Genomic DNA, 9496 nt, shown 5'->3' with positions numbered 1-9496 from the left:
GGGGCCTGGTGGGGGCCTCTGGCTCCTCCCAACAAAGGCTGGTGGGACGGAAGCCAGCCTGCAGTGCGGGAAGTGGGAAGCACTGAGGCTTAGCAGGTCCAGTCCATGATGGAGATGCTGGGACACTCCTCTGGTGGCCCCTCCTGGTGCCGGGAGGTCTCCGAGCCAAGCTGGGATCCCTACAAGGAGGGGAGGCTGAGGAAGCTGGAGCCCAGCAAGGGTGCTGGTGCCGACCACAGAGCAGACCGAGGGCGGTGGGAGACACGAGAGGGACGTCAGGGGCACTTCGGGGTGGAGGAATGGCTAAGAAGCCCCTTCTGACTTACTTGCTTCTTCCTGGACCAGGGCCTGTCCTCCACACCCACACAGGTCGCCTCCTGTCTCTGCCTGTCCCCCAGCCACCTGCCCTCCTCAACGGACTCATCTCCCCCATTCTGTACTAAAGAGTGTAGAGCAGACACCTCGATTTGCTGGGCCAACCCCCATTCCAAACCTTCTCTGCCAAACCTTCTCTGTCAGATGCGTCTGATTATCTGTTAGGAAGACGTGATCACCTCTGAGAGATTCAGCAATGGTGATGGTGGCTGTGATGATGTCAAACGAAAAGCGGGCCCACACCCGGAATAATCAGACAGGCCCTTAGCCATCAGCACCAACGTGTGTGTCCCCTCCCCTCAACCCACAGCACCCTCCCGCTGACTGGCTACGCTCTAGTTCATTCATTCTTCAAACCCCGCCCTGTGTGTCAAGCCCTTCCTGACACCATGTCCAGGAGGCTCTTTCTGTCACACATTGTGCAGCCCTCCTGCAGTTTTGACTGCTTCTCTCATTGTTTCACGTGTGAATCTTCTCTCATTGTCTCACTAGCTACATGGGAGCTCGCTCCTGCATGGTACCTGGCAGGGGCAGATATGTGGCTTGTGTACAACAAATACTTATCAATTTTCTAAAGTAATGTCATCAGCTAACATCTTTTGCTACTATTTTCAGGGTCGAATAGTGCTCAACTGTGACATTTATTGTTAGTTCACAAATTTCGATTTAATCAAAATAAACTAAACTTGCAATTCTGAACATGGCCACCAGGTGGTGATGTGTACCTTGGTATATACCTATTTTGCTTTGTGCGTGTTTTCCCCGAGACCATGAATTAATGCATTTTTTTCTTACTTTGCTGCTATTTTAATTTACCTGCTCTGATGTTCCAGCCCCCCCCCCCCCCCAAGCCCCCCCCCCAACACACACACACACACACACACACACACACTCCTAAAAGGACGTCTGCTCTGGTGAACTGATAGATGTTCAGAGGATGGCAGACAATATCATGCGATGTGTGTTGAAACAAACCCAGTGTTCTGGACACTTCGAGAAAGAAATCATTAGCTTAAAGCAGGGGAGACCCCTGCAGAGGTGGCAGCAGAGGGGGTAACAATAAAAAGAAAAGACTTTGCCAGGAATGTGTGTGTCCCTGGGGAGGGAGGGGCCCTCTCAGAAGGAGATGGGAAGTCAGCAGGTGCAGAGGCTCGGAGGTGACAGACAGCAGGGAGGGTGGGCAGGGATGTGGTTGAGAATGTCCAGAAGAGCAGGAGCCGAGGTGCTTCCGCAGCCCCTGGGCCAGACCACGAGGAGCCCGAGACACCTTCTGCGTCTGCGGCACTGGGAGCCCCCCAAGCCCTGCCGACCTCACCTGGGGATGTGGAGGCACGGGTTCTAGCAGCTCGAGGAGAGAGATGGCCCAAGTTCCTCTGGTTCCTGGTGCATTATTTGTGCCTAAGACTCTTCAGCAGAAATCTGGACCCTGCCCCTCCTTTCCTGCCCACCTTGGGCCTTGGGTTCCACTTTATTGGCAGTTGGGGAGGAGAGAGGCGAGGCAGGGATTCAGAGGGTGGGTCCCTCATTGAAGCTGAACCTCCACTTCTGTGCCAGGCCCTGCTCCCCACCCAGCAGTGGGGCTCCCAGAACCTGCCCCTGGGCCGTGGCTGGCCTCCGCCCTCTGGTCTGAGCCCTGGGTGCCAGGAACCACAGCCAGACAGCTGCTTCCTTAACCTCCAAGCCGTGGTTTGTGTCCAATCCTGGAGGTGGAGGACCTGCAGCCTCGCTAGAGCTGGACTTAAGGCTGAGCCAGGCTCCGCCCCAGGGGACAGATTCATTTGCTCCTTCTGGACCTCTTCAGAGAGACCCAGAGACGGCGAGAAACCCGAGGACCCTGGTCTGGGGCCTTTTCTGGCCTCAAGGGGCAGATGGAAGAGTCCAGGACTCACCAATGCCCTGGTTCTTGGACCCGGCAGCTCCCTCGTGGGCTGAGCCTGTTCCAGCACCACCCGGAGCAGATGACCTGCAAGCTCTGCTTCCCACCTGACCCCTTGCTCCGTCTCCCCCCAATCTTAATTGAGCTGGGCTGGTCCACACGCCCTGACTCCCAAAGCCAAGGCCTGGCCAGGGAGCCTGGGGCAGGGAGGGGCACCAACGCCCACAGGCCAGCAGAGCCAGGGCCCCGTGGCAGCCAGCCTGGGGCTGGGGAAACCTGCTTTCCCCACGGTGCCCACCCAGACCCTCCTCCTTCCCCCCCAGCTGACGACCTCTGCCCCCCACAGTGGCCCCTCTGTCCTGCCCTGTTGCAAGGCAGCGCCCCCAGGAGGTACAGCGTGGGAGTCAGACAAGTCCTTTCCTGGGGAAGATTTTATGAAGGGGAAAGAGGAGGGGAGGGCCCCTCTGAGGTAGGACAGGGGCTTCTCTGCAGGAGAAAAGAAAGGTGAGCATGTGGGGTCAGCGCATTTGTCAGGCTTGATCCTAAGGGGCCAGGAGCTATGCACAGAGAGAGGGTGGGGACACTCCTCCTTCCTGAACTGGCCACCCGCTGGCCAGCTGCTGCCCTGGCTCTTCCCTCTCCTCCCGCACCGTCCCCTCCATCTCCCTTCTTCCCTGTCTCCCATCCTCCTCCCCTCTGCCCTTCCCCCTTCCCTCCCTCCAGGTCCCAGTGCTGCCCTGGCCCAGACTGGACCCTGCCCCTCCCTCTCCCACCTTTCTGTTGCCCCTCCTCTGTTGCTAATGAGCTCAAGGTGGCAACAGCCGCCCATTGAAGTCTGTTGCTGTGATTCATTAGCATAATGGGCCGCACAGTGAGCAGTTATTGCCTTAAACTCTAGTGGGAGGGAGGAACAGCAGTGCCTCCTACACGGGATGGGGGCCTTTAGGGCCTCACAGGAAACCTGAGCGCCCCTTCCCAAATCCCTTCTCCAATCTCCCCCTCTGCTTCTGCTGGAGCACCTCCGCCCTCTCCTGGGGAGACTGTCCCTGCGCCTGGGAGGGTGCCCTGGCCACTCTGTCGGAGGATGGGGTGCCTGCTGCACACGGGTGCTGAGCTCCCTCCCAGTAGGTCTTCCTGGGGCTCCCCGGGGACCCCCCGCCCACACCCTCTCACCTGGGGCAGAGTCAGCACCTCAGGAACAGGCGGGGGTCCTGTGCTAGTGGAATGGGGTGGGGCCAACCCCCAAAGTTCCTTCCTGGCGTTAAAGTGAGCAGCACAGAGGGAGAGGGGTCAACAAGGTGGTGGGTTGGGGACACCCTGGAACACGAGGCTGGAACCAGTAAAGCCCTAACGCTGACTGTGTGGCTCGGAAGTGACAGGGACAGAAGGGGGTGTGGTGTGGGGAGGAGGCTCGAGCATCCGGCCGGCTCCCAGGCCGGAGGGGACCCTACCGCAGGCAGCCAGGCCAGCTGAGCGTGCAGGCCACAGGGCTGCGGGGCTCCTAGAATTTATGGCTAGACTTTATGACAATGGAAATATTTTTTTAATTGAGGTTTGCACCACCATTACACTGCTAATTTAATTATTCCCTATATTTCATCCATCACCATCTCATCCTCAGGAAGCAAATAGCTTGTCTTCTTGACAAGAAAGCGCCAAATTGATGAAAAGTGTGTGAGGGAGGGATTGAGTGGATCTGCTCACTGTGCCGGGCCCCTGGGTGACCGGGGAGGAGGAGCGGGGAGGTGGAGAGAGAAGATGCCACTGAGCACGGCCACCTCCTGTAGACCTGGAAGCCCGCATCCTACAGCCACACGGTGGCATTGAATGTCACATGCTCACTCCCACACGCACACACATGCATACAGTCAGACACGTATGTGGGTATAGACACCGCCTCAAGTATGCCAGCTATAAGTCCGCCCACCAAGACCTAACCTGCCCTGCACGGCCACGCACAGTGAGCCCACCATGATCCCAAACACAGCCACGCCTCACAGAGGGTCACACCAGCTGTCTCGCCAGGACACTGTCAGGGTGCCCATCCCTCCGTGTGTGCGGGTGGCATGTGTGGGAGCCCGCAGTGTGGGCTCATAGAGGTGCCCCAGCCTGTCACTCACACCACCTCTTTGCCCACGTCTCCTACCCAGGCTGGGCGGGGTTCTGACCCCAGTGTGTGCAGCTGGGTCTTCCCAGAGGGAAATTCTTTCAGGGAGGTCACCGGGCTTTCGCCTCTCTCTTCTGCGGGGCACTTGGGGCTTCGTGGCCCATTAAGAGTGAGAAGGGGGCCTTTCTGAATCAAGGCATGTTGTGGGGCAATCCCACTGCTGAGAGCGCTGGAGTGAGTGGGGAGGATGGGCGGGGGGGAGGGGGGCAGCTCAGCTCAGGGTCGGGGAGCAAGAGTCCTGAAGGAAGGAAGGGAGGGAGGGAGGAAGAGCTAGAACAGGAGCCATGAGAGGGAGGGAACTGGACAGGGACTAAGGAGGAGCTGGGTGGACGGAGGCAAGGGCTGGTGGAAGGGCAGCGGCGGTGGCACTGCCATCCGTCATCCTGAGAGCTCCCGGAGCCGCGCAGGCCCAGCAGACCCCTGACCCAGCCGGATCAATCCTAATGGAATGGAGCAGAGGGGCAGCCGCCGGAGGGAGCCGGCCAGTCCTCCCTGACATCCCGTCCTTGTAACTTTGTCAGCTGTCACTGCAGCCTAGACGAGGAGGCCGCCGCCTCCGTCATGTCTGGTCGCATCCAGCTGGGAGGGGCTGCCACCAGACAGGGGACCAGGGAGGAGGAGGCAGGGGAGGAGGAGGCAGGGGGAGGAGGAGGCAGGGGAGGAGGAGGCAGGGGAGGAGGAGGCCTGAGGGTACCTGGGGAGGGGGCGCTAAATCATAGCCTGTGGGTGGCCAGACACAAAGGCACAGGGAGCAGGTGGAGAGAGGCTCTGGGCACAAGACCCCCACACTTTTATTTATATTTGTTTCCCGAGAGGGGCAGGGGGTCGGGACCCCCAAACCTTCCCTTAATCATCTAGGACACGGGGACACAGCCTCAAGCACAGCCTGCCCCTCTTCACGGTGCAGCACCTGCACCCACAACTGTACCCCAGGAATTCACCCGGCGCCCCGGCCAGCGGCTCTCTCCTCTCGGAGCCCCAAAGTAGCACTGCCTGTCCTGCTTGCTCAGAACTCACGGGGACCTCCTGGCTCGGCTGTGCTGGACCAGGGCCACGTGCCAGGCACCAGAGCATTCTGTGTCTGTGTGGCCTTGCCCTCCCAGCTGCGAGGCCGGAATGTTTCTGTCATCCTGCGATCTGCTCAGGAGTCTGTCGCCCCCTCTCCCAGCGCAGTGAGCAGGACCTAATGACGCTCACGCAGCACGGGCTTCCTGAGTGCGCTGCCTTCTCCCCCACGCCCCTCAGGGCCCTGCACAGGCCCGGCACACAGAAGGGCTTGTGCACTGAATCTCAGAGGAGGAGGCCCCAGGACACAGGGCAGGGCACCCAGGGATGGGCAGGAGAGAGGGGAGGGAGGGATGCAAGGAGGGGCATGCTGGGAGGGGAGGGAGGGAGGCAGGGAGGTGGGCATCGTCAGCTCAGTGTCTGCCTGCTGCACCCACCCCTAGAGCCCGGATCCAGGGCACAATTGGTCCCAGGGTGGCTTTTCGTGTGTGGAGCTGAGAGCGCGGATGGGTAAATGATGCTGCCTGCAACTGGGTCACAGGAACCGAATTCAGACCCTGGGGGGCCCTGGGCTCTGCTCCCCTTCCAGCAGGATTGCTTCTGTAATGATGATTCAGCTTCATTGTGCATATCCCTGTGCAGGGGGAGGGGGAGGGGGCGGAGCGAAGGTTTCCCCCAAGAGCAGGCTGGACGCTGTGGCCAGTGGCAGGCCCTCACCTATATGACAGGACCTCCTCCTGTTGCCCGCCAGCCCACACCCCAGGAAGGACCTCACATGAGTGCCCCACGGAGCCACCCTGTAACAGCCTCTGGGCTTGCACTTGGCCATCTGTTTCGCGTGAGGGGCACCCCCTGGACCTGCGACTGCGATGCTCCCTATTTATGTGCACTGCCTGCGAGAGATGCGGACTGCAACGGGGCGCAGCCTCCTCTGCTCGGCAAGCGTCAGCTTGGATCTGACCGCTGACCACGCTGACCCCTAAGAACCCAAGTTGAGAGAAGAGAGGAGGGGAGACCCCTGCAAGGCCAGGCTCTGTCTTTTTCAAACAGCAGCCGGGCCCTGCACTCGGAGAATTCCTTTGTGCTCACAGGCAGATGGGAGGTATCACCCAGTGCGGCTGGGTAGCCATGTCCAGGGGGCCGTTCCCCAGAAATATCTGGTCCCCAAAGCACTGGGCCTGAAGGCACAAATACCCATTTTGCAATGCACACACTCACCCTGATTGCGCGCGCGCGCACACACACACACACACACACACACACACAGAGAAAATGTTTAATTAGATAATGTTTGCAAGTACTTTGAAGATATAAAGTGCTCTATAAATGCTAAATATTATTATTATTATTTAAATACAGTTTGCAATTACTGCTTACAACCTATTCCACCCACCAAACTGCTATAATTTTATTACAGGCAGCTAAAACACGTGCGCTCGCGCGCGCGCGCACACACACACACACACACACACACACACACACACACAACCCGCATCTGCTGCCGCCAGAGGAGCCAGGTCTCTGTTCTCATGGATCTGGGAGACCTTCCTGCAGACAGTGAACCTTGAAGGAAAGAGCAAGATTCACAGAGGTGAGGAAGGTCATTGTCAGGTGATTCAGTGTAGAGGAGGTCATGAGGGTGTGGCCCTCATGATGGGATTAGTGCCCTTATAGGAGATCCCGAGAGCTTCTTCTCATTCTTCCCGACATCTGATGACACGGGAAGAAGGAGGCTGTTTACAACCCAGAAAGAGAGCCCTCACCAGGGAACGACCCAGCAGCCACTCGATCTTGGACTTCCAATCTGCGTAACTGTAAGGGATAATGTCTGTGGTTGAAGCCACCCAGCCTGTGGGATTCCATTATGGAAGCCTGAGTTGACTGGGACTGGCCCTGTCTGGAATGGATACTGGGGTTGGGGGAGTGGAGCAGAGGCGTGAGGACTCGCTCCGTGCCTCTTGGGGACACCCTGGCATCCTCCCACAGCTGCCTGGTTAAGAGGTCACAGTTTTGGCCTGGCCCCAGCAGGGAGAGCCCACTGCAGACCCCAGGCCTCCCTGGTGGACATGTCTGGGGCTTGCTCAACGCCGCTCAGCACACGGAGCTTTAACCTGGGTAAATGTGATGGACACTCTTTGCTTCTCAGGGATTATTAGGCTCGTTAAGAATTCGTTAAATTTTGAGAACCAGCCCTCTGAGAACCAGCTCTCTCCCTTGGGAATCTGACACAAAATAATGACCTTCTGGGGCCCCAATTTCGCCATCAGGAGGGGCTGTCCAGAGACGTGTGGAGAGTCTGGCCCGGATCTCCGGGAGCCAGCCTCTGCGCACTCGCCCAGGCAGTGTGGGCAAGACAGACTGGACTGCCAGCCGTCCTGGGGAAACATCCCCCATGGACTGGGGGCTTCCACACAGACCGAGGCCCCACACTGCCAGGCATCTCCTCCGAGGGAGACCCCAAGGGGAGGGGAGGTAGCGGGTTCCACTGCCAGGGGGTGGTTTTGGAGTCCGTCTTCATGCTCAAGCCCAGTGTCCTGACGATGGGGAGGGGGTGCCCCTCTAGACAGATGTTCCTTCACCTCCTAATCAACAACCCCCACCCCCAACCTTGGCAACCTCTTAGGAGAGGGGCACACTGGGGAGCTACCAATGCTAAGTGCAATGGAAACTGAGTAAGTGATACTTTTACCTGCCTTAAAGAAATAAGCAGCACTAACAGTTGCAACCACGAAGGCTGAGGGAAGAAACGTAAAGCAAAACACCCCACCTCCTCCCAGCACTGCGCGCCCCGCTGTGGCTCTGGGATTTGCATGACAAAAGCACTCGACAAACAACGACAAATTGCCAGCTTGTCTGGGCCACGGGGGCGGGGGTGGGCGCACGTGGCAACTGGCCCCCTCCTGGGCAGGACTGGCTCTGGGCCCCCAGGAGGGGCTCTTGGTAGATGCTCGGACCGGCGGCCGGGCAGCAGACGGCAGCCTCGGTACCCAGGAGCCGAGCTGTGACAGTGGCCAGTGGTCAGAGCGAGCTTGGCAATGGCTGCCACCCACTTGGGACCCAGAGCGGGGGAGGGGGGGAGCGGGACAGAGGGCGTGGAATGAATGGCCATCAGGGAGAGGGACGAGGGGTGGGACCGGGCCGCCTTTCCTCTCTGGCTCACACGCCACTGCCCGGTCCTGGACCTGGCCTGCACCCTTGGGCACACCTGGGAGGCACTGCGGGCGTCTGCCCCAGGCAGGCCCTGGGATGGGGACCCAGCCGGCTACCCTGGGCCCTGCGTCCCCGCCGGGGTAGCCTGAGTGCTCCTCAGGGCAGCGCGTCAACTGAAGGGCTGGGCTGGGCGGGGAGAGTGGGCAGCCCCTCCCTGCAGCGATCTGGCTCCCCCCGTGCGAAGCCGGGCAGATGGTTGGCCAGAGCTAAATTGATTCATAATGATTTGTGTCTTCCCCTGCCCGGCAACGGGTAACTTTTCATTAGAGACACAGATGTCTTAATAACTCGATGCCAGGGCCCTCCCCCGGCACCCCAGCATCCACTCCACTGCACTGTAGACAGAGATGGGGGCGTGCAGAGGGGCGAAGGGGTGGGAGGGTTGGCGAGCCCACCCCCAGGCCAGCCCAGCCGCTGTGCTACCTCCAGACTCCAAACTGTCTGCTGCCCATCCCCACGTGGAACTCCTGACCCACCCGTGCTCCAGACCCGGCGCCACCTCCTAGCGCTGGGCCCTGCGTGGGTGCTCCCGGCTTCACTTCCTCTCCCACAGCCCATCGGGTGGCCCCGTGCTCTTGCTCAGCCTCCCTGCCATTCCCACGGCACGGCCCTAAGGGATCCCATCGCTACTCTCAGGCTCTCCACTCCGGCTCCCCAACAATCCCCAAACTCCAATCCGCAACACCCCTCCCGATGAGCATTCTCCGTCATGGAAAATGGCCACAGGGGACCCTTCTGCTGGCCTCGCCCACGATCCCTCCGTCTAAATATGTCCTCGCTGGGTCACCTCCCCTATGAAAGTCCACTCTTCCCAGCAGAGCCCACGCAGGGGGTTGCATCGGCCTCCTGCGTCCGGCCTCCTG

This window comes from Myotis davidii, unplaced genomic scaffold (genome assembly GCF_000327345.1).
Source record: "Myotis davidii unplaced genomic scaffold, ASM32734v1 scaffold259, whole genome shotgun sequence".
In the NCBI taxonomy this organism is placed as follows: Eukaryota; Metazoa; Chordata; class Mammalia; order Chiroptera; family Vespertilionidae; genus Myotis; species Myotis davidii.
Note: the sequence above shows the minus strand (reverse complement) of the source record.